The 24,979-nt window shown below is 37.5% G+C and overlaps 1 protein-coding gene across 1 annotated transcript in view; it reads right to left on the bottom strand.

Moving 5' to 3' along the window:
- ITPR1 (inositol 1,4,5-trisphosphate receptor type 1) overlaps nucleotides 1-24,979 on the bottom strand; it is a 405,812-nt gene that overhangs the window by 329,660 nt on the left and 51,173 nt on the right. The gene's annotated exons all lie outside the window — the stretch shown is intronic.

Here is a 24,979-nt window from a genome sequence, read left to right as displayed (position 1 = left end):
CAAAGAAAGAACAATTAAGTTATCTAGGCAGTCCTTAAACCAAACCCAAAATCCAATCCAAAGCAAGATCTGGGGTCGGACAATTTAAAGATGTTCGTTTTCATCTCCTGGCAGTTGAGATAGTGCTTTTGCATTTATTTATCAAAAATCTGCTTTGATCAACAGCAAGTATCTGGAATGGGTAAAAACCACCTCCCCAAAAGAAAGCATAAGGGAGTATGAGAACCATTTTGATTCAATTCTACAAGCTTCTATTATGGAAGTAGTGTCATGCTAGGTGTAAAAAACACAAACAGAGCCTCACCTCAAGCATTTTACATTCTACTAGGATGGGACACAGTATTTATGCAGTTAAGTAGAAAATACATAATTTAAAGAGGATTAAACCACTAAAACTTGGGGGTCAGGAAAGACTCTACCCAGGAAATGCCACCAAAGCTAAGAATTCTAAGAGAGAGAAGCGAAAAGGGAACACATTTCAGGTATGGAAAGGACCATGTGGTAGCCTGGAAGCAGGATTTGGAATGTCAAGTTTAGGGCATTCCACTAGTTTATTGGCTGGTCTGGTTGGGACTTAAAGTATGTGAAAGGGAATTAGATGTAACAAGCCTGGAATGCTGGCAAATCTCCAAGTATCCCTCATGAATCACTTGAAAACATATGTGTCCTTCATATGTCATTCAACAAATTTCTTTTTTTAAAGATCACAGAATAAAGCTAGCTATTATAGATGGACGAATCTGGATAGGGTTTTTCATAAGACAAATTTGTCAGGAACAACCACTCATTTTGTCTTCTGGTGCTATATGGTTTTTTCATGTATTCAAAAAATGTGAATAATCAGCAATTCAAAGAAGTGGCTGAATTCTGGTCATTACCCAAAGTACTCCCATGATTTTAACATCTACGGGAAACTTCCATGACTTTCTACCTCCATGCCTCAAACTTTCTCAGTGTCTTCACCCAATTTCTCTCCTTCTTTCCTGTCTTAATGAGAAAAGCTAGATCAACTCCTTGTCATGGCTAAGACATGTGTCTTTAATCTTATTACCTCTAGTCTCCAGTATTTCATTCAATTCAACTCAATAAGTATTAATTAAATAAAATCCTTATTACATGCAAAGCATCGTGTTAGACATTGGGGTTATAAGGCAAAAATGAAAAAGTCTCCACCCTTAGAGAGCTTATATTCTATTGGGAAGATACAATATTAGAATAAGTAAATATAATGGTGATAAGTGGTGTTGGTGGTTGTCCTTCATACTTGAAGAGGACCAAAATGACATCACTGAGGATATCTTTTTGTTGGTGGTGATTTAGTTTCTTTTTTAAATTTAAATTTATTTATTTGTTATATTAAAATACTTGAGTAACATCTTCCTTCCTTCCCCTGACCCATTAAAGAAGGTATCATCTGACAAAAAGATAGCTATATATATAAAACAATGTCTTGCTCATTTCTATTTGCCAGTTCTTTCACTGGAGGTGGATATACACAAGTCATTTTACAAACAATATTTCTGTTGCTGTATACAATGTTGTCTTGGTTTTGCTCATTCCGCTTTTCATAATTTCATGTAGGTCTTTCCATATTTAAAAAAACTAACCTGCTCATCATTTCTTATAATGCAGTGGTATTCCATCACAATCATGACATAATTTGTTTAGCCATTCCCTAATAGATAGGTATTCCTTTCAATGTCTTTTGACTTAAGTATGATTTGGATTTAAGTGAGGCAAAGTTATGCACCTCACATTCTTTCCCAGAGTCATTAAAGTCCTATGGAAGACAAAAGTCAAGACCACTAGTGATAAAATGGAAATAAATACAAGATAATGTTAGAGCACTAACAATTAAGGAGAAAGAGGAAAGATAACCCATAAAAGGAGGCATGTGATCTTAACTTTTAAAGGGAGGGAAGGATTTTATTTATATAAAGATCTCATGTCTTCCCTATGCTAATAATATTTCAGCAATTTCCCATTTATTGTCTACTAAAGTCCAAAAATTTTCGGCTAGAATTCAAGGATGTCCACCATGTGATACCTCCCCACCTTTCCAGACTTAGTTCACACTCCTCCTCTCACATGTACCAAACTAGGAGTACTTGCTATCACCCATCCTACTCTTTAGCACTTTCCCACTACTCTGCTCTTGCTCATGCTCTTCTCTTCATTTAAAATGCCCTCCCCCTTCCCAGATTCCCCTTTTTAAAAACCCTGGCCATCTTTCCATATCATCACCTTCTTCAAAAAATCTTCACTTAGCTATCCCCTAATCCTTAAATAGCACTTGATACTCTTATCATCTAAATTTTGCCTTTCCTCCAGCATGTAACACAGTGCTCTGAACACTGGAAACAATATTTATTGCCATTATCTGCAGTTGACTGTGGCCATTTCATGGTTACCATATAAAATTATTTGTTTATGCATTTTATCATTCTTGCTTAATTATAAATTTTAGGTGGCCAGGTCCCTATTTTAAATATTTTTCTATTTTCCCCAAGAATGATGTGCTTAAATGGATTCTTTAATGAATGATTACTGCAAAAAATATCATTAATTAATCCAAAACACATCACCTACGAGGCCAACTGAACAACTCTACCTTATGTCCCAAATGAAATCTTTAGTCATTTCTTTGTGTCTTTCCTTGTCCTCCAATCTCTCTAACAACTCCAAATCAAACCATGAAGCTTCTTAATATCAGTGCTTTGATCAATGTAACTCTCCTACCCCAAAATCATAAGGGTTCTTCAATGATAATCAACTGTAGTCCAAGTCTCTTAATAGGTGGCCACCCTCAGTCTGACCCCTTCCTTTCAAACTTTCTCTTACATCCTACAGCCCCTCAGGCAGTAATGACTGTATGCCAATCATAGTTTGCCTTCTTCCAACTTTTGTCACTTTGCTCCTATTTGAATATCTCCTCCCAACTCTCATTTAACCAAGTATTTCTCATCTTTGAAGACCAAGTTCAACTGTCTCTTATTCTCTGAAACCTTTTCAGAGGACTATGCTCAATAGAGAACTCCCTCTTCACAAAATTTGTCTGAGGGATCTATGTTCCTCAGGGGATAGTGCCAGACCTGGAGTAAGGAAGACTTTGTTCAAATTCTCCCTCATATGCTGACTAGCTATTTGATCCTTAATTAAGTTAATTTAACTCTGATCAGCATCAGTTCCACTCAATCCTATGAGTTTTACTCATTTCTAAAATGGAGAAAATAATAGCACCTATCTTGAAAGGCTGTTGTAAGAGTCGCATGAGATAATATATGGAAAACCCTTCGCAAACCTTTAAGTGCTATATACATGCTATTTATAATTATTGTTATCGATCTATTATACTCTCTAAATGGTAAAATGGTTCATTGAATGTGGAGGCAGAAAGACCAGAGTTCAAATAGGGTCTTGGACCCTTACTAGTTCTATGATCCTGGACAAGTCACTTAAGCTGTTTCCTCATGTGTAAAATGGAGATAGTGTTAGTACCTACTTTCCAGAGACTTGTAAGGATAAAATGAAATAATTTTGTGAAAGTGCTACAAAAATATTAAAGCATTATATAAATGTCAGCAATGCTGCTTCTATATAATAGGTACTTATATATTCCTTGATTTATTCTGCCTCAATTTTCTTAGTGCATACTGGGTCAAGATCTGTCAGATACCACCTTGGCATTTGGTAAATGCTAAACAGAAGTACTCAGTGCTATCTGAAAAAAATCATGATACCCAGACATTATAAATTATAAATGCCATTTCAGTAGGGGTAGGAGTGGTGAAAGAAGAGAGATGAGGGGGTAGACAGATGTGGGAGGCAGAGGACAAACATTTATAAGGACTGGGGATACAAATATAAACAAATAAGATATTCCCTGCCCTCAAGAAGCTTACATTCTAATGGTGGAAAACAGTACATACAGGGCATCTAGAAAGCAGGGGTAGGAGCTGACAATGAGGCATTTGGGGTAGATTGCCAGTATGAGAATTAGGAAAAAGAATCTAGAGGGTGCAGATATGAGTGAGGCAAAGCACCTCTGGGAGCTTTCCTGAAATGGTGGTCCCCAGGAGAGGGTCAGCATTCAGTAGAACATGGATAACAGTGAAGAAGTTTCTCAATTAAGATTGAGAATGAGCATCCAAGAAGCTGGAAAGTCTTATAATTCAGCAACACTAAAACAGACTGATTAGAAAAGACTAGAGTCAGTAAGTCCATAAGCTGTGCCTTTTTCCTTTCTATGCTGACACTCTAGTGCTAAGGTAAAGTCACAGTACTGAAGAATAAGATGGTTATGATAAAGCTTAACTGAAGAGGTCTTTATCGGTAATCTGACCAGGCAGCTTCTCATCAGTGTGATTCATTGTCACCTCTTTCCTGGCTCTGCCCTCTCTGGGTAGTTTTTGTAAATAACAACTCCTAAGAGTTAAGAATAGATCGAATTCTGGTTATTCTACAATGTTTAAATACTCTCCTTACTACAGAATAGCCCCAATGATAACAAGCCAACCCAAATTCATGAAGATAACTTCACTTTTATTTTTTATCTTTCGTTACGTTTCCCAGTTAGATGTAAAAACAATTTTTAACATCAGTTTTCTAAAATGTTAAGTTTTACATTCTCTCCCTCTCTTCCCTGAGTCAGTAAGCAATTTGATATAGGTTATAAATGTGATATCATGCAAAACATTTCCATATTGGCCATATTGTGGAATAATACATAAAAATGTCTTGGATGGCATTTTTTATCAGAAGTCCTTCAGAATTGTCATAGGGCTTAGGCCACAGTATTGCTGAAAATAGTTAAGTTATTCACAGTTAATCATCATACAACATTGCTGATATAGTGTATAATCTCCTGGTTCTGCTCACTTCACTTTGCATCAGTTCATGTAAGTCTTTCCAGGGTTTTCTGAAATCATCCTGCTCATCATTTCTTATGTTATGATCATACAGCACAACTTGTTCGGCCAGTCCCCAACTGATGGGCATCTCCTCAATTGCTAATTCTTTGCTACCACAAAAGAGCTGCTATAATTTTTGAACTAATAGATCCTTTTCTTTTTTTTTAAATATCTGGCATACAGACCTAGCAGTGGTATTGCTATACCAAAGGGTATGTGCCATTTCATAGCCCTTTTGGTGTAGCAGCTCCAAATTGCTCTCCAGAATGGTTGGATCAGTTCACAACTCCACCAACAATCTGGTAGATCACTTTAAAAGAACCTCCCAAACACTCCAAATGAAAATGACCCTGAGATTCTTCCCAATAACAGAGGACTTGGGGGTTAGGAAAAAGAAAGTAAATAAAATTGGAGATTCAAATGGACAGAAGATTCAGTGAGATGATCCGTGAAGTACTGCTGCAATGCTGTAATGTCCTAGCACTGAGCTAGAGTTAAGACAGTAGTCAGGGACTCCATGACAAGGACCTTAAGACCAATCTAGCTAAGTTCCAAGAATCCAAGAATGGGTAACAGATTTTTCAGTAACATCAACTCACGAAAATAGGATCCTGAAGTATAAAGGAGCTGTTACGCTCTACCTTGGTAGGAAGGTTACAGGAATGAAAGCATGAACCCTTGAAAAGGCAGCTGGGTGGAGCAGAGGACTGAGTGTTAGAACTGGAGTCAGGGGAAAGAAATCCTGTCTCCAACACTTACTAGCTGGGACTTATCCTGGGAAAGTCACTTAATCTCTGTGTGCCTTAGTTTCCTCAAATATAAAATGGGGATGGGGGGAGCTATACCTGACACATGGTTATTGTTGTTGTTCACCCTTCATTTTCCAAAGAAAACCAATAATATCACAAAGAATGATATCCTGACTTGCTCATGAACTGGAATTTAGTGGGGCAGAACTACACAAAATCATCAGCCTCACTTTCTCTTCCAGAGTCATCAAAGGCCAGTGGCAAGACAAAAGTTAGGATTCCTGGTGATGACTTGGAGTGCAGTGGATGGTCTTGGCATCTTTGAGGTCTGACCAAGCTCTAAGCATTGCAGAGTGCCTGCTTTACCTATCTTCATGACTCTTGGAATGAACTGCTCTCATCCTCCCATTCCACCAGGGAAGAAGCCTTCACATAGGTAAGGAAGACTTCCTTCTACTAATAGGGTTAAAGCCTGCAGGTTATTGTCAACCTGGTTTGCTGAGATGGGTGTGTCTGTTGTACTGTGTCTGGCACATAGTATACTTTAATTATACCTATTTCCTTCCCTCCTTTAAAGAATTTAGTCTGAGTTCCCCTGCAAGATTAAAAAAAAAAAAAGGAAGTCTAGGGCCTATTTCTTTTTGTTAAAGAGGTTTCACTGGCTAGGCTGTAAGAAAATAGAAAAAATATTACAAATAGAGAACAACAGAAGTACAGAGTATAGGAAATGGGGCAAAGGAAAAGAACTTTTTAAATGGTTACAGATAGAAATGAAAGTGTTCTAGAGATTTGAAAGCTAGAAGCTTTGTCAAGGGTTTGAGAGTATTTTTGAATTTCTGAACATCAAATTTCAACTAAGCTATAAAACCTTTAGAAAAAAAGAAAAATATAGCTTTGTAGAATATCACTAATCAAAGATGAGTCATTCATATGCTACAGCTCAAGACAGAATATCTGCCCAAATGCAGCCCAAAAAGATGGAACCTGTCCAGGTGAAGAAAGAAATTTTAATTCAGACCTTTAAAATAAAAAGCAACCTAAATTATTTAAACCATAGGTATTGCATTTCATTACAATAAAACTATATGGTGGGCTTCATTTTTAAAATAAAAAACAAAGTAGGTTTATAATTAAGCTTCATTTCTTAAAATTTTAAGATTATCTCTGCTCAAACAGGCTGAATCTGCCAAATCACATAGAAGCCAGCCAGATGGCACTTGAGAAAATATTCTCACTTGGACTGTAATGCATACATCTGTATCAAAATCTATCTCTGAATTCAGTTTCAAAACTGGAGGCGTTGACCAGCTAATAGGAAAGCAAAATAAGTTTTAAAAGATACTCAAAGGAAACTTCTCAAAAACATACACATGTAGAGAACATATTAGAAAAACAAGACTTGGAAAGAATGAAACTCTTCAAAAGTTCAATGTTTAATAAATCCAATAACACAAACTACTAGGGGAAAAACTCTCTATTCAAGAAGAACTAGGAAAAGTGTAAAGTAGTTTGGCAGAAATTAGTTTTAGAATAGTAAATTGCACCATGTAAGGTAATAAACTCCAAAAGGATATTAGAATCAAAGGCTGCATCATTTTTTAAAAATTGGAATGCAAAAGGAAGTATTTTATGACTATGCCTAGAGGAAAAAGTCAAAGAATAGAGATTATCATATAACCAAAATAGATCACTTTGATTATATAAAATTTAAACATACAAAATTGATGCTATGTAGAAAAAGAAAAAGAAACTGTCAAGTGGGGAAAGATAGTTGCATCTAATGCTAAAAGTCTGATAACTAAGATATATAAAGACTTGACATAAATATATAAAACCAAGGGTCATTCCCCAACAGATAGTGGCCAAAAAAGATAGTTTTCAAAAGAAGATTACAAACTATCAACAGTCAAGATTGTTTTAAATAAATAAAAATAAATGAAATTTCACTTCACAACTTTCAACATTATTGGAAATGCTTCAGAAAGACAGGCTCACTAAGACACTGTTGGTAAAACTGTGAACTGGTCCCATACATCTGGAAAACAATTTGGAATTATACAATAAAAATTATTTTTTTTAACCCATTGAGTTACTGTTATGCACCTACTCCAAGGTGATCAAAGGCCAAAAGTGAAGATGTGGACACATACACACATACATACATGCGCACACACAAAATATCTTATAAGGCTCAGTGAATTTCTAAGCTTTGATACCATTAAACTTCACTGACGCTTTTCTACATATATGTGTACATCTGTATATGTACATGAAAGGGTGCCTTTACACACACACATGCATATAACAATATACCCATAATAGCACTTTTTTGGTAGTAGCAAAAAATTGGGAACAAAGTGAATATCCATCCATTGGGGAAGAGTTGAACAACTGAAACAAACTTTCTATATACTACAGGAAACAATGAATATGAGGAATTGAGAGCCAAGTAGAGAAACTTAGCAACTAATAATGCAAAATGAAATCAGCAGAATTAAGAGAACAAGATTCACAATGACTATAAAAATGTAAAAAAAAAAATATGTACTAAAGGTAGTCAAACTCTGATTGGTGAAGAAAAAGAAATGAAAACATTAGAGAGACACAGGGCTAGAAGAACAGAGCATATGGAAGGCATAGTTATTCGTTCCGTTTGTTTTACTTAACTGTTTTTCTTTTTTTAAAGGAAGCCAGGGGCAGGATATTATATTAAAACAAAATGCATAAGACTAAAAAAAATTCTTTTAACAATCCAAGAATCTTATGTACTTAATGCACAACTCTCTTTATACCTAGAAACCAAAACGAGTACGTCTGGACCAGCCATGAATGTATACCGTGTACCAAAATTGCAGATATCAGTTTTAAATAAAAATTAAAAACTAAAGTCCAAAGAAATCTTCTTCACAGGACTGCTAGACATAAACAAAGCTTACACATCTCCTTCTATCATTTCCCATATTGTGTCATATGTAATGATATATTAGAACTCTAAACCAGGGAAACAGTGCTTATCTTGAAAGGGGCTTACTAATTTTTACTAAAAGAGAATTTTCCCCCAACTCTATTCCCAGTCAACATGTCAAAGGAACCTAAACAACTTTAAGAAACAGAGCCACAGATCATGATTCCAAAATTACCTTTTAAAACTGTAAAACTATAAGTAAAACAATCTAACTAGATGTTCCATAATTTTTTAAAAAATGTATTGTTTTTATAAGAGTTCAAAGGAAAAAAACACATTGTTCTTTTTACTTTTTTTGTTTTGCTCTTGTTCAGTGATGTTTGCCATTCTGTGACCTCATGGGGCTTTTGTTGGCAAAGATACTAGAATGGTTTGCCATTTCTTTCTCCAGCTCATTTTACAGATGAGGAAACTGAGATAAACTGGGCTAAGTGACTTGCCCAGGGTTACACAACTTCTAAGTGTCTAAGGCTAGATTTGAACCCCAAAGGCCAGCTCTCTATGCACCGTCGCCTAGCTGCTGTTTTTATATCTACATTTCTCCCTATATTCTTTCCTCACCCCCTCCCAAAGAGTTAACCCATATAATGAAGTGTCTCTTTTAATGAAAAAGAAAAAAATTAGCAAAGCATATCAATACACCAAAAAAATCTGAAAACATAAGTAATATTCTCTATCTGTGAACCTCCTACTTTAGTCTGATGGTAAAAGGAGGTATTTTCCTGTGTTTCTTCTTTCGGGCCATGCTGTGTAAGCATTATACCTTGTAATTCCGTAACTTCCAATTATATTGTGATTGTTCTTCTCATTTACGATGTTGTCATTGTATACACTGTTTTTTGTGGCTCTCTTTAACTTACTCTTTATCCTTTCATGGAAGGCTTTCCATGCTCCTCTGCATTTATCATATTTAATCTTTCAGAGAGTAATATTCCATTTCATTCATGTGCCAAAATTTGTTTATCCATACCTACTCGCTTCCTATTTCAGCTATGCAAAGGTAAGTCAACAAGTAAGTTGAATTTAAACATATTTTCAAAATACTTTCATAAACATAAACACAGATATTGAGCAGCTTGCATAATAAAACAGGCTTTGAATAAAAAAATCCCCCAAAAAAGGATCTGGTTAGAATGCTACTCTGGTTAGTCTCTAAGACCTCAGACAAAAATACTTTCCCCTTTCTGGTCCTTGGTTGCCCCATCTGTAAAATGAAGAGTTTGGACTAGATGACCTCCAAGGTCTCTTCCAGATCTAATATTCCAAAAGTCTGGAATCTGATTGCAAATTCAACATAGATTTCCATTAACCCATCCTTTCCTTTGCCAAATATAACAAAAAAAAAAAAAGACTTTTCTACTTTAGTATTCCAGATGACTGATATTCTAAATGACTTTTTTCATGCCTCCAAAAAAACCCTAAACCCAAGTAAAAGGCAGTAAATACTTGAACATCATAATCCTACAAAGTATTTCTTAGAAAACCTATGGAACACAGGGCATTTTAAAAAGCAGTTCTAATGCCAGGTGGAAAACATTCCATTTGAGAACAATTCGTGCCCTTTGTAAGTTTAGTCTTCCTTTATTCTGCTGTTTGCCCAACTCCCTTACTAGTACCATCTGCTATTTTATAAGACTTTTGTTTGAGAAATTTCTTTATAAGCAAGTGTATCTGCTACCATTCTTCATTCTCAACTTTAAAACAATCACACGTACATGTGTGTATGTGTGTATGTATATGCACTTGCCTTCATGACTCAACCATCTAGTGGTGGCTATATGTTGATCCATCCACTGTCTCCCATGCTCACAAACAAAGGTAGGCATTGAAGATGGGGCAATTAGGTGGTTCAAAGACTAAACTGTCAGGCCTAGAAGCGAGAGGATCTGGGTTCAAATCTGGCCTCAGACACTTCCTAACTGTGTGACCCTGGGCAAGTTACTTGACCCCAACTGCCTAGCCCTTTCCATTCTTCTGGCTTAGAACCAATACTTGTATCAATTCTAAGAGGGAAGATAATGGTTTCATAAAAAGAAAGAGTCAACCCAAGTTAGGGATCCAGTTGATATCTATGGAATGAAATTAATCTAACTGGGCTTAAGAGATTCCAAACCAGAGAATCTCATCCCAGTGGCACTAACTAGAGAAAAAGCTATTACACACGTGAAGGAGACTCTTCTAGTTCACCTCTGATAAGCTCTTACCATATCAATAATAACAGTGGCTGCCATTTTTATACTCACTTTCATATGTAAGAAATGGTTTCTGCATATTGTTTTACCTGAGCCTCACAATCACCTGGAGAGGCAGATATTACAGGTAGTATTATTGCTCTCGTTTTACAGAAGAGAAAACTAGGGTTCAAAGAGGCTAAATGACATCTTCAGACACCTAGTAAGTGATAGGCACAAGATTCAAAACAAGGATATTCTTATTTAAGTCCAACATCTTACTCAATTCACCATGCTATCTCTGTACAATGATGACCTTTTCAATATGGTGACTTCATGGATCCTTTATTTCAATATTAACCAAAGACTTTCAACTTTACTCTACTTCTATCACCTAGCAGTAGGTCCCAAACTTGGAAATGCTTAGTTTTCATGAGGAGATCTAGGTCTCTGACCATGGATCCCCATCTTTTACTCCCTCCCCCAATTTCTTGGACCCCCCTTCAAAATTTGTTCTTTGTTCTTATCAAGACCTTTAATCCCTTATTTCTTCCCAATTCTACCTAAACAACATCCTGCATCATACTGATTTCATTTTTCTCCCTTCATATCCTGGATCCTAAAGTCAGACATTTCAGTAATCTTTATCTTAGCACCCTGTATCATCCATCCCCTTTGCCCTTCCCCTGTCCTTGCCTTACCCATCCCAAACCCTGAGAAAATTCTGGAATTCTCTTTCTCTTCTTCTGTTTCTTGGCTGATGAACACCAATGATAGCAGTCGGGAAACCAACTGACTCTGTAAGTCTTCAGTAAAGCACTCTAGATACTCTACGCTTGGATTTTTCTGTAGTAGATTCCCTTTCAAAATATTCTCTATCATGGCTATTGCAAACCTTTTCTACTCACTACAAAATAATGAGTTCTCTGAAAATAAATTTGCCTACTTTACTGAGGAAATGAAGACATCAGTTGAGAGTGTTCTCAACTTCCTTCCTCTTCCCCTCAAAAGAATAGTAACTGCTTCTACCATTCATTCTTCTAGTCCTTTTAATTTGGTTTCAGTTCCCTTTGGATTTGACCATTAGGAAGTCACCAATGACCCACATTTCCAACTGCCTACTAGCTACCACCACATGAAAGTCCTCCTGCTGGCCCCTGGTGCTGTATACATCCTAACCCATATACTGATTGCCCTAATTCTATCAATGAGATTGCCACTGAAAGCCAAAGGAGGAGATGAGATCAAGTATACCTGCAGAGGTTGTCCTTGGTAAAGAGAAGAACCATCTGTTTATTGGAGCCTGGGTGAAAGCAGGGGTCATTGGGAAATTATGTTAAGGGATAACAATAAGAAGAGAATGGGAGAAGAGACTTATACTGAAAAGCCTCAGACTTCTCAGCAAAGTAAGTCAAGTTCCTCAGCTGGAGGGGGTTGAGAGAGTTCTAGCAGTGGGAGCTCTTAAGAGAAAGTTTGAAATAGTTTCTGAGGGGAAAAGGATGAGAAATCAGTAAAGAAGAGGAAATAGGACTGCCTTGCTGCAGGGAAGGTCCAGTTGAGATTGGATAGAATGGATTTCTAAAATACCTACAATCAGTCAGAACAGCACTCTCCAGCTTTGTTCCACAGTTCCTGAGCAGGAGTGAAAGAGGTAGATGTTGAGAGTCATTCAGGACTGTTTGGCTACAGAAGAGTCTCAATAGGAGAAGGGGGCAAGACTTTCAAGAGCAAAGAACTCCTGTCATTGAAAAGGAGAACAACTGGACTGAGAGAAAAAATCAGGAAAGAGGTGACAGCCTAAGAAAGTGCCAAAGGTAAGGTGGGTTAGAGATAGCCATGGAGGAATGCTAATTACAGAGGGGAGAAGTGGAATAATATGAATTATCAGGTATGGGAGTTTCTAGTGTGGCTGAGGTAGAGTGGAAGAGGCGAGCAGATCAAGAGATTTAAGGAGTTTTTAAGTAGGTCTTCTAAGCCAAAAGAGATCCAAGTGAAAATCTTGCCCCTCATTCTTAATAGATCCTTGGTCTATAAACCATGGTCAAGTCATTTAGAGGCTCCGAGTCTCAGGTTCTTCATCTTTAAGACTGTGAAAACAATGCCTTTAGCCCCTTGGAGGGAGGTTGGGAGGATTGCATGACAGAATGAATTGCAGCACTTACCAAACCTTAAATTACTCTATGAACATCAACTATTATCATTAGTTGAACTAGATCTTTCCTTTTGCAATCTCTCTTGCACCTTTTCCCATCTCCACTTGCATTGCCAGTACCCAGGTTTAGATTCTCTCTACTTCCACCTAAATCAGGAGTTCAAGACTTTGTTGGGCAGCCTGATGAAGCTTAACAGCCTCTCCTTAAAACCAATTTTTAAATGTGTAAAATTAAATACATAGGATTGTTCAGTTTCAATAATGTCCAGCTCTTCCTGACCCCATTTGGGGTTTTCTTAGCAAAGACGCCAGAGTTGCTTTGCCATTCCTTCTCCAGCTCATTTTACAGATGAGGAAACCGAGCCAAACAGGGTTAAGTGACTTGATCAGGGTCACACAGCTAGTATCTTTGAGGAGAGGAGTCTGTCTTCTTACTTCTGGACCAACACTCTATCCCACTGCGCCATCTAGTTACCTCTGAGATTACAGAGGAAACCAATTATATTGAGATACAGCTATCAAAAATAAATGCACACACATACGTGCACACAGAGAAACTCACACATACAGACTCACACAAATACACACATCCCAAGTTTATGAACCCCAGGTTAAAAATCACTGCTATAGATAGCTATTCTATAAAGGCAAAATATACTGGTCCGGTTCTCCCAGAATCTCCCCCTTATTTTTCACTTCAAAACTCCAGATGGCCCTTTTCTTATTGAGGCCAAGACCAGTATTACACCAACAAAGCACATGTCATAAAAATGTTTTTTTCTCTGCAACCGTCACTTGCACCTCCATACCCCCAGTAAGAGAGACTCCAGCTGTCATATTACTTTCCAAGTCACCTCCTCTCGCCTGACATACATACAGATACAGTCATTTTAAAAGAGTTAATTTTAATAACAGCTAGTTTAGTACCTGCTCCCAAAAAAAAGCCTACTAAAATAACCTTACAGAATATTATTCTTTTCCTAAAGATGACCTCTCTTTCATCATTTGTTTCCATCCTATAAGGCATCGTTTCCATCTCTACCAAATTTAGTACTTCTCTAGACCTCTGTGGCAGCTTGGCAAAGGAGATCTTCTTCCAGCATGGCTGAAATCTAATTAAAAAATAATTGGTCCTAATTAAGTTACAACAGATAACTTCTAATAGCAATAAATGAACAATCCCAGAATGGACTGCTTTGTGTATGTGCCAAGTTGTCAGCAGATTCAATGACAGGTGAAAGTTATATCTATAAAAGTGACTGAAATTCACAGGAAATGCTTAAGACATGGATTGCCTCAACAAATATGTTCTTCCAAAGAAAACACAGGCATTAATGAATCTCTTTTTAAAAGAAAATCTCCCCTTTTTATCTTGACAATCAGCTCTTGATTTCTGATTGTTCACTGTGGTATAGAGGTGACCCCTGGGTTTCTGAGGGCTTTGCCAGCACAGCACAAACTCCAGTAGCGCCTACCATGCTAGAAAAGCTTCAAGTATAACATTCAGGCTACTGACTATATTTGTTACTCACAGATGAGCCTACCCAGATGCTAACAGGCTCATCTCCAGGAGGCTGGCCACTGGTGTTCATAAATTCTTTCACCCAAGGAACAATAAAATTTTTAGTCAATGAATTAAGACATATTCCTTTATCCTTCCCAACAGTAATTTCTTCCTCTCAACTCTTATCCCAGATATCTTATCCCAGATAATTTGGCTCTCCAAATTATCTGGGGGCATTTTACAGAATACAATCACTCCTGCAGAAAGACATTATGGTACAGTAGCAGAATTAAGGAGACCCAAGTTCAAATTCTGCCCTCTGCCACACAATGGTTGTGACTTTGAGCAAACTAATTTCTCAGTATCTCCAGGCCAGTTAAAGTCTATAAGTTAAAGAAAGGGTGAAGATCTGCATTGGAAAAGGGGGTTCGCTCAACAGGAGTTTTCTATATCATTGATACCAGAAGTCCAACTATCCCCCTTCTTGAGGAAAACTGGCGCATTAAAGGAAGGATAAAAATTGTAAAAGGAGCTCTTTAATGGGTTAACTAGCTTCTGCATACAAGCTCTGGTTGGAGTAAGACAAAGAGGGCATGGAAGGTATTGATTTGCTTGACAGTAGAAATTATCCTGTCTCCTCCCTTGCCATAAATAACAGAGTTGATTCTTCTCCTAAAGTTATACTCCAATGTCTCATTATGATGTGAGGTGACCCTGTGTTCTCAAAGTCTCTTTGTCAGTAGGAGCCAAACTCCAACACGTGGCCAAGCTAGAAAAGCTTTAAAGGTGTTCTTTTTGCCCTCAAAGACCAGCCTAATTAAATTTGGAGTGAATCATTAACAAAAATCATAAAAATGGGGCAAAGTGGAGAGGGAAGCAAATCAGGAGTGACCACGGCTGCAAATACTGGCCTGCCACCATCTTTGAAAAGTCATCGTTGGGGATGACCCAAAGAGCAATCATGGGCATAAGCGGTACACAATTCATTTCTACATAAGAAATAAGGATAATAAAAAGGATATCCTCCAACAAATGTATGATTAGAAAAGGAAACGTGACAAGATCACCATGTGACAAGAATCACTAATAATAACGGATGGGTGGCTCAAGAGCTCCACTAGTGCATTTGGAAGGGAAGAAGGGCTTCAGAATGCTGGGAAGATTCTCTCCAGGGATCTCCAGGAGAACACAAGCAAGCTTCACTCATCATTTTTCTCTACAACCGACATCTTGCACCTCCATGTCCCCCCACTAAGAATGACACCAGCTCTCAGATCCCCTTCCAGGTCACTTCCTCTCCTATGACATATGTACAAGATACAATCATTTAAAAGGAGCTGGTTTTAATTACAGCTAGGCAACTCCTTGTTCCCAAATAACCTACTAAATATACTAAATAAAATAACCTACTAAAGGGCATTACAGAACAACAGTCTCCTCCTAGAAGACTTTTCTTTCACCATTTTCCTACCCAACATGGCACTGTTGCCATCTCTACCAAACAGCCATTTAGTATTTCTTTAAACCTGTGTGGCACCCTTGGCAAAGGAGACCTTCCTACAACGTGGCGTGATTAGGCTACAGCTCCTACCCATGGAGAATACCATTTCCTAAGGCACAAAGGGACTATGCTCTGCCTTGAGAAAGAAAATCACATTATCTCCTATAATATTAAAAAAATTAGAATTGACAACTTGGGAGACTCTTGCAGTCCCACTTTTTAGAGAAAGAGAAAAGCATTTAAATTTTAGGTGGGGGTGAATTCATCTGTTCAGTCTCAAAAATTTAACAGTTTAAAAATAAAAAAGATTTTTAACTTCATGACAGACATTTCTGGCCAAGAAATACACATGACAAATACTATACACACACACACACACACACACACACACACACACACACTCTTACCAACACTGAGGATGTCCTCTATCATTTCAACATCATCCCACAATCCCAAAATATAAAAAGGTACGTGCAAGGCTTTTCGTACATAATTCTCAGATTTTAAAAAGCTTAGATAACACTTTTAAAAAGGAAAGATGGATAAACTCAGTTTTCAATTGAACCGATAAGTTCACTGTAACAAAGAATGATGGATAATTTACTTTTCTGTCTTAAAGTCAAATAATAAGAACCATGAAATAGAGAAGATTATGGTTAAATTAACTCTCTGAAATCCTTTCAGTCTTTGTTCATGGTAGAACATAAATGTGCTAAAATTAACTATCAAAATGCTTTGCATAATTATCTAGGTAAGAGAAGCCTGGCACTGAATTTGGGAGTCAGGCGTCTGGATTCAAAACACACCCCAGATATTTCCTAGAATTGTATTAACAAGCAAAAACCATAATCTGACCCAATGAACAAGTACTGAAGTGTATGATCCTAAATAAGCCATTACTTCTTGCAGCTTGAATTTCTTTATCTGTAAAATGGGGATGATGAATATACTCATTCCCAAAGTTATTGTGAGGAAGGCACTTTGCAAAACTTCAAGCAGTCAGTTAGTGAGCCCATAAACATTTATCAGTGCCTATTATGTGCCAGGTACCATGCCACGTGCTACTGGGGACACACATACACCAAAAAAAACAAAAAACAAAAATAAAACAAAAAAAAAGAAGCCTCTACTCTCAAGGAGGTCACAATCTAATAGGGTAGATAACAAGTAAATAAATATGCACAAATAGGCTATAGATAGATACTGGAGTGGTTCACCATTTCCTTCTTGAGTTCATTTTACAGAGGAGGAAACTGAGGCAAACAGAATCTCTCACAGCTAGTAAGTGTCTGAGGCTGGGCTTGAACTCGGGAAGAGGAGTCTTCCTGACTCCAGACCCAGCACTCTAAAAACTGGACCACCTAGCTGCTCCCAACAACAGCAGCAGGGGAAGGAGTCATTATTCCCAAATACTTTAGGAAATTAGTCATTTTTATGTCCTCAAATAATTGTGGAAATTTAAGAAATGTAAAAATGTTATGACAACGTAAGTCCAGTATTTTGTTCTACTCTGTATTCTGAGATACACAAGAAAAACAAGTTGTATTATCGTGGGTAATGAATGATGCTTTAATAACCCAAGACCATACTTTAATCTCTGCCAGGACTTTTTTTTTTTTTTTTTTTTGCTGAGAAGGGAGATTTCACTGCCCAGATTGGCCTAAAGCAGTTTACAGGTGGAGGAGAATTCAATCAGTTGTCTAGGTGTGAAGCATTAGCACATGTAGAAAATTTTCCAATACCCATTCCAGGAGATGTGGAAGGTCCATTTCTCAATCCTCTCCCACAGGGCTACCACTAATAGTTAAAGAATTCAAGGGAATGATGGACAATCTAGGTTTTTGCATTTAAGACCTGAGCTGAGTTCCCAGGTAAAATGTCTTTCATCTCACCTTGAAAGACTAAGATGACGAGAGAAACAGTGTTGGCTAAACTCCAAGGAAAGAGGACAAAGAATTCATTCACTGCTACCTGTACATCTTAGAGGCAAGCATAGGGGTTTTCGAAAAAGATGCTGAGATCCACTTTCTGCATGGGGGAAATTAAGTTGCTGCTAAATTTAACAAAATGAATTTTTTTTCATTGCAACTTGAGAAATAGTGAATATCTGACTGCATATTTACTAGAAGAGAAGGAATACCCTTCTCCCCCCACCTTTTGACGTGTTACAGATTTTCAAAAGAATGTAAAATGTTCTGGAATGATGAGACTGTAAAAGTAGACTATAAAAGTGCTGGAGAGAAATGTATACAAGAGTTATAGCTAACCCAGCCCTCGAGTTTTCATGGAGTGAAGACAAAAACGGAGTTGGAGGGCTGGGAATGAACAGCAATGCCAGACCCAGCATCTGAGCAAAATACAAACTCCACATTAATGAGCTAAATTCAATTCCATTGGTTTAATTCCGAGGCTGCAATTTAATCTTGGCAGACAGCTTTACATTAAAGGAACGGTGAAGGCTCGTCTATTAAACTTTATGTACAACTAGAATCAAACTTCGGCAATGCAAGAGAAAATTTGAAAGAATTGCTAATGACTTCTTTTCTTGGCCAGCGCCCCTACGATGCCCCTACAATGAGGCAGGATTGGAAATCAGTGATGAAGGGCCTCCATTCAAATAGAGAAATGAGGGAACATGATGATTATGTTCAACATGAGCTGATTAAGTTTAGTTGGTAACTTCTACAGCAATATGGAAAACAAAATTTTGAGGGAATTTTGGTTTGTTTTTTAATAACTGTTCTAAACAGTTTGGGGGTTTCTTTTTTTAATTACTATTCTAAAGAGTTTTTGTTTGTTCTTTTAATTACTGTTCTAAAGAGTTTTTTGTTTGTTCTTTTAATTACTGTTCTAAACAGTTTTTTGTTTGCTTTTTTTTTTAACTACTATTCTAAAGGCATCAAGAAGGTGGGTTTCTGATCATCTTAAAAGAAAATGGGCAGCCACTTCCTAGCTGTGAGTCCCTGGGCAAGTCACTTCACTTCAACTGCCTAGTCCTTACCACTCCTCTGTCTTGGAACCAATACTTAGTATTGATCCCAAGAGGGAAAGTAGTTTTTTCTAATAAAGAAAAGAAAATGGGCCAGCATTCTACTCCACGTTAAGCACCATGAAAAATTCACCTTTTCCAAGTAACCTTCCTAAACCCCTTTAATTTGGTTGTTCTTTATATCAGGAATAAAGGCAGAGGGCAATCTCCTGGACTTTCTCAGAACCAAGTCTCTTCTCCCTCTAGATCTATGATAGAACACTAAATTAGAAGCTCCTTTTTGTATTCCAAGAAGGCCAAGGATAATAAGTCAGGCAACACATCATTTCAAGATATCCCCAAATAGAATGGGCTCCGTCAAGACTTAGAAGGGGTCCCCATCTCTGGACTTTTTCAAGTAAAAAACTAATGAGTCCTTACTAGTTATGCTGAGAGAAGGAGATTCCTGCTCAGATGTGGGTTGGGCTAGAAGGTGACTAGTTCCCCTCCACCTCTGAAATTCTGAGATTTATTTAGTCCCTACACACACCAGAAAAAAGCACTAGTGTAAATAACATCCAAGATCAGTGCCAATACAGAGGCTGTGGCCTTTCCTGTACAGTAGGCCTACAGGAAAGCAGTCAGACATCATCGCCCACTCCATGAAATGTGTTTATTTATTGGAGTTGATTTATTTATTGGAGCTGGGAACTTCAGGATTTGGGTGAAAGCAGTGACCAATCCGTTTCTGTACCTATATCGAATGAGAAAATATACGCAAGGGAATTTGCTCATCTTAAGATACTCTAAAAATGTGAGCCATTATTATTTCTGTAGAGGGGGTCAAAGGAATGCACAGCTAGATAACAATATACTAATTTAAGATGATTCAAGTTTGCAAATATCTTTTTTAAAAATAAGCATCTTCCAAAAAGCTTTCCCTTTCTAATCATTAGACAGTAAGAGCAGGAGAGAAAAACTATGTAGGCTTTACTCCAGGCTCTTCTACTAAGTACCATATGACCTGGGGTGAGTCATTTCCTTTCCCTGGACGGCAGTTTCCTCATCTTGAATACCTTCTCTCCAGCTCCAACATTCTATTATTTTGAAAGGAAGGAAAACCTTTTTCCCACCTGAAGAGCAGATCATAAAAACAGAGAAAGTGGAATGTATTTATATGCAACAAGAAGTCTTCCTAACTCCTTTCCAGAAAAAAAAAAGGTACTTCCCCTGTATGGTTAAAGGGAAAAGGGAGGGAAAAAAGCCATCCCTGAACTAAAAATGGATCTTTTCATTTATCTTGGGCTTTTCTAGGTGCTTGATATTTTTGAGGATGAAAATAATGACCCCAACTCTCTTGGCTGAATGTAAGCTTTTTGGCCTTAAAGATGTTTCCAGAGAAAGAAAAACCTAAGGGCAAGCTGCTAGGATGACTTCCTGACACAGCCATCACATAAGATTGATGAATGATGAAGATAACATCTATTCTTGTCCATTTATCTTAATAGAACTGACAGTGTATTTCTCAAAGTTCTTAGACCAGTATTTCCCAGCCTCCCCTCATTACAAGCACAGCCGTGTATTAATAATGTCCTCCTAGCCCTATTTATCTATGTACCAAGAAGGCACAAAGAAAAAGCCCTAGGAACACTTCTCACATGCATTTAAATACAAAATTAAGTGCCCAGCATTCATTAGATCACCCACTGTTACTAACAACTAGATTAGTAATGATAGAAATTAACATCCAGGAACAGGCATGTGTTGCTTCCTCTACTAAAAGAACTCACTTTTCTTTGGTTGGTTCAAACCAGAGAAAACTGCTTTGCATAACAGATTGGGGCTATCTATAATAGGCGATGCTGAGAAAAGCCTGATTCCCCAAAGTAGAGATTTCATGGACAGTGGAAAGAGCACAGAGAAAGGTTTTAACCTGGAGGCCATCAACTTTTTTAAAAAATATATTTTGATGATTGTTTGGATATCATGCTTCCTTTGTAACCGCATGAATTTTATTTTAAACAATTAAAAACATGATTCTGGAAAAGTCTGTCCATAGGCTTCACTGGACAGTCAAAAAGACGGGAGGGAGGGGGAAAGAGGGAGACAGACAGATAGACAGACACAGAGACAGAGAGACACAGAGACAAGAAAGACAGAGAGACAGAGAGAGAGAGAGAGAGAGAGAGACAGAGACAGAGACAGAGACAGAGACAGAGACAGAGACAGAGACAGAGACAGAGGACAGACAGAGACAGACAGAGACAGACAGAGAGAGAGACAGAGAGAGACAGAGAGACAGAGAGAGAGGGAAAGAGGGAGAGGGAGAGTGTGTTAGTTAAAACCACCTAGTTTAAGCCCTGGGGTTCAAATTCCACCTCTGATACTCATTACTTGTAAAATTCAGTATAAGTCATTTAATGCCTCCATATGCCTCAGTTTCCTCATTTGTAAAATAAGGGGTTTAGACTAACCTAATGTCCTTTCAGGTTCTAGATCTTAAATTATATGGCTAACCATAAAGTATGAATTTTATGACATATCAAGCTAGACTTTATAATAAAAGCAACTCATAGAGCATTTCCAAGGTTGCAAAGTGTTTTCCTTGCAATAACCCTGTGAGGTAAGGAATGCAGCAGGCACGATGAAGTTCATTATACAAATGAGAAAACGAAAGGAAAAAATTAGTTTGGTGATTTTCCCCAAATCACACAAATCCCAAGTATCAGATCTGGATTCTGAACTTGGAGTCTTCTTGCCCCAAGTCTAATATACTGTCTACCATGTTAAGTTGCTCCCTACAACGCAGTGATTTAATAGCAGTACGACACCCTACTCTTTCATCCCCAGTGATAGCACCGACCCAACAGCAGCAGAGTCTGACCTTCCCCCACATCCTTGATGCAGTTTCATTACTATATAATCAACTTTCATATCATCCATGCTCGTGGAAAGGGATGTGGTGGAAGCCTGGAAACCAAATTATCAGCGATGATTCTTTGTGGGTATTTAGATGCATTCTGTGACTTTGGGGCAGCAGGTTTCCCAGTTATATTTTTTCTCAGGCTAATATTAAAATGAATTTGGATTCTGAGTACACTGTGACTAGGTGGTGGGTGGAGTATGCTGAAGCAGCAGAGGAAAAGCAAGCCTGGGAATGAAAAGTCTTCATGAAAAAATCCACCAAGAATTCTCTCTCCTTTCCTTCTACTAGACTGTAAATGCCCCCTTCAAAACTGGGGTCTTTCCAGTTTTTAATGTATAATTTTGTAAATGGTCAAGAGCTGGGACTCTTCATCTGAGGTTTATAAAAAAAATTGATCACTATATTTCAGTATAATTGTGGGGTTTTTTAGATAGTTCTATACATTTTAAAAAACATTTTGAAAAGGGTCCATAGGCTTAACCAGACTACTAAAAAGGTCCTTGGCACCAAAAAAAAAAAAAAAGGCTCAAAGCCTCAATTCAAGATGATGCCAGAGGTTGTGCCATGAAGAGTCTTATGACAAATAACTTGGAAAGCAGGTGATTCATCATGACAGTAAAACAGTTCAGATGAGGAGATCCCCGACACCTTTAAAATGTTGAAGTAGGAAAGTTTAAACACTGTGATATGTCCCCAAAAGGTCAATGAGCTAAAATAATAAGATACCCTTGTGGAAGGAAATGAGGATCCTAACTGCATTGTAGAAACCAAGCTAAGTGGAGGAAAGGAAGGGAGTTTTGAAGGGAGGGAACAGAGGAGAGAGAGAAAAATTTCACCTGTAGCTAGCCTTCATTTACAAAAAGATGGAAACAAAAGGAACCTACAGATGAAGTTTTGTCAATTTAGGGTGAATTTCACATGATAATCTGTTATGTAGAGATGGATGCATAGAATCCCTGCAAAGATACAGGGACAGCCTCACCCAGAATTCCATGCATCCATCTCTACATAACATAATCCCAATACATTTTTAACCTACATTTCTGTTATGGTAATAAGTTTCCATGTAAACTGAGGGGGTGGCATGGTACAACAGAAAAAATAATTGGCACCAGTCTGGGGAACTGGGTTCAAATCCTACCTTAAGGTTTAACAAAAAGTTTTATGAAAGTGTTAAGCTTTAAAGAACTATGTCCACTGATGTGCAGAAAAGGATAAAAAGCTATAAGAAGTCTAGGGCTGACAGGGTCAGAGACAATTCTGAGAAGATCTGAGAGCTATAGAATACAATGCTGCTTCCTGAGGACAATGCAGTGCCAATCACAGAACATTCAGCAGCTTTGTGGTGACAGAACACGGACTGTCAGCCTTCCAACATGGAGGAGAAAATCTGGCACACGAATAATTTTGGGGAAAAAATCTCCACAGAAAATTTCTCTAAAAAGTCTCTAATATATGCATAAAATGGAGCAAATACTGAATGTGAGCCTTTGCCCAACAGGTAAGTAGTAAAAGGATCAAAAGAAAGGATTTTCGAAAGAAGAAATGTAAGCTATCAAAAACTTTATGAAAAAAATGTCATCACCAATACATGAAAAATGAAAGTCAAAATAAGTCTGAGGCTTCGTTTCACACCCTTAAGGTTAGCCAAAATGACAAAAAAATGGAAAATGGGAATTGGTGGAGATGACATGGAAACATAGGAGCACTGCAGGTGGGGCTGTGAATTGGTCCAACATTTTGAAAAACAACTAGAAACTCTGTCCCCAAAGTCACTAAATTATACATGCCTTCTGAACAAGAATGCTATGATTAGGCATGTACCTCCCCTAAAAGTTCAGGACCTAGGGAAAGGGCCTATAAGAGTTGCAGCAAAGAACTAAAAATGAGTAGATGTTTATCAGTTAGGAAATAGCTAAAGAAATGGTGATATATGGATATATAAATATAATTTTACTAAGCCATAATAAGGAATATGCTAAATTTGGTAAAATATGAAGAAATCTATATTAAATGAGAAAAAAGTTAGCAGAAGGAGTAGAATAATTTACGCATTAATGACCACAAGAATAATGTGAGGTTGAGCAACACTTAAAGACCTCAGAACACTGATCAAAGTTTCAAAATACTGCTGAACATTTCAATACATTTCCAATAAAAATCAGCAGCAAGCGTTAGAAAGAGAAACTCCATTTAAAATCACTCTAGACAATATAAAATATTTAGGAATCTATCTGCCAAGACAAACAGGAATTATATGAATGCAACTACAAAACACCTTTCACACAAATAAAACTAGATCTAAACAATTCGAAAAATATCAATTGCTTATGGGTAGGACAAGCTAATATAATAAAAATGACAATCCTGCCTAAATTAATTTCCTTATTCAGTGCCATACCTATCAAACTACCAAAAAACTATTTTATAGAACTAGAAAAAATAATAACAAAAATTCAAAATACTGCTGAAATATATCTTCCAGCCCTTGGCAGAGAGAGGTGATGGTCTCAAGATTCAGAACCAGATATGCATTTGGATCCTCAAATAACCCACTGGTTGCTGTGTTTTCTTTGGTAATATGTTTGCCATAAAAGAGTACATTTACTGGGAGTGGGGAATATGGAAAGGAGAAGAAAGTAGCTAGTATGAGGTGCAAGGGTCATGATATTTCATTCACTGAAAGTAGATTAATTGGGGTGGGGGAAGGCAGCAGCTATATGTCTCAGTGAATTGAAATGGGAGAGAACAAGAGATGGAAAGTCTTGGGTTCAAATATGACCTCAGATTCTTCCTAGCTGTGTGGCCTTGGGCAAATCACCTAACCGCCTTGCCTAGTTTGTACCACTCTTCTGCCTTGAAACCCATACACAGTATTGATTCTCAGATAGAAGGTAAGGGCTTTTTTAAATAATGGAAAAGGAAAAAGAAAAGGAAAGGGAAAGGAAAAGGAGGGGAAGGAGAAGGGAAAGGGAAGGAGAAGAAGAAGAGAAGGGGAAGAGAAGGGAAGAGAAGAGAAGGAAGAAAGGAAGAGAGAGAGAAATAAAGAGAAAGAGGGAAGAAGAGAGAGCAGAGAAGAGGAGGGAGGAAAGGAAAGGAAAGGAAAGGAAAGGAAAGGAAAGGAAAGGAAAGG

The sequence above is a fragment of the Gracilinanus agilis genome, chromosome 1, assembly GCF_016433145.1.
Source record: "Gracilinanus agilis isolate LMUSP501 chromosome 1, AgileGrace, whole genome shotgun sequence".
NCBI classification, from domain to species: domain Eukaryota; kingdom Metazoa; phylum Chordata; class Mammalia; order Didelphimorphia; family Didelphidae; genus Gracilinanus; species Gracilinanus agilis.
Note: the sequence above shows the minus strand (reverse complement) of the source record. Positions and strands in the feature narration are given on the sequence as shown.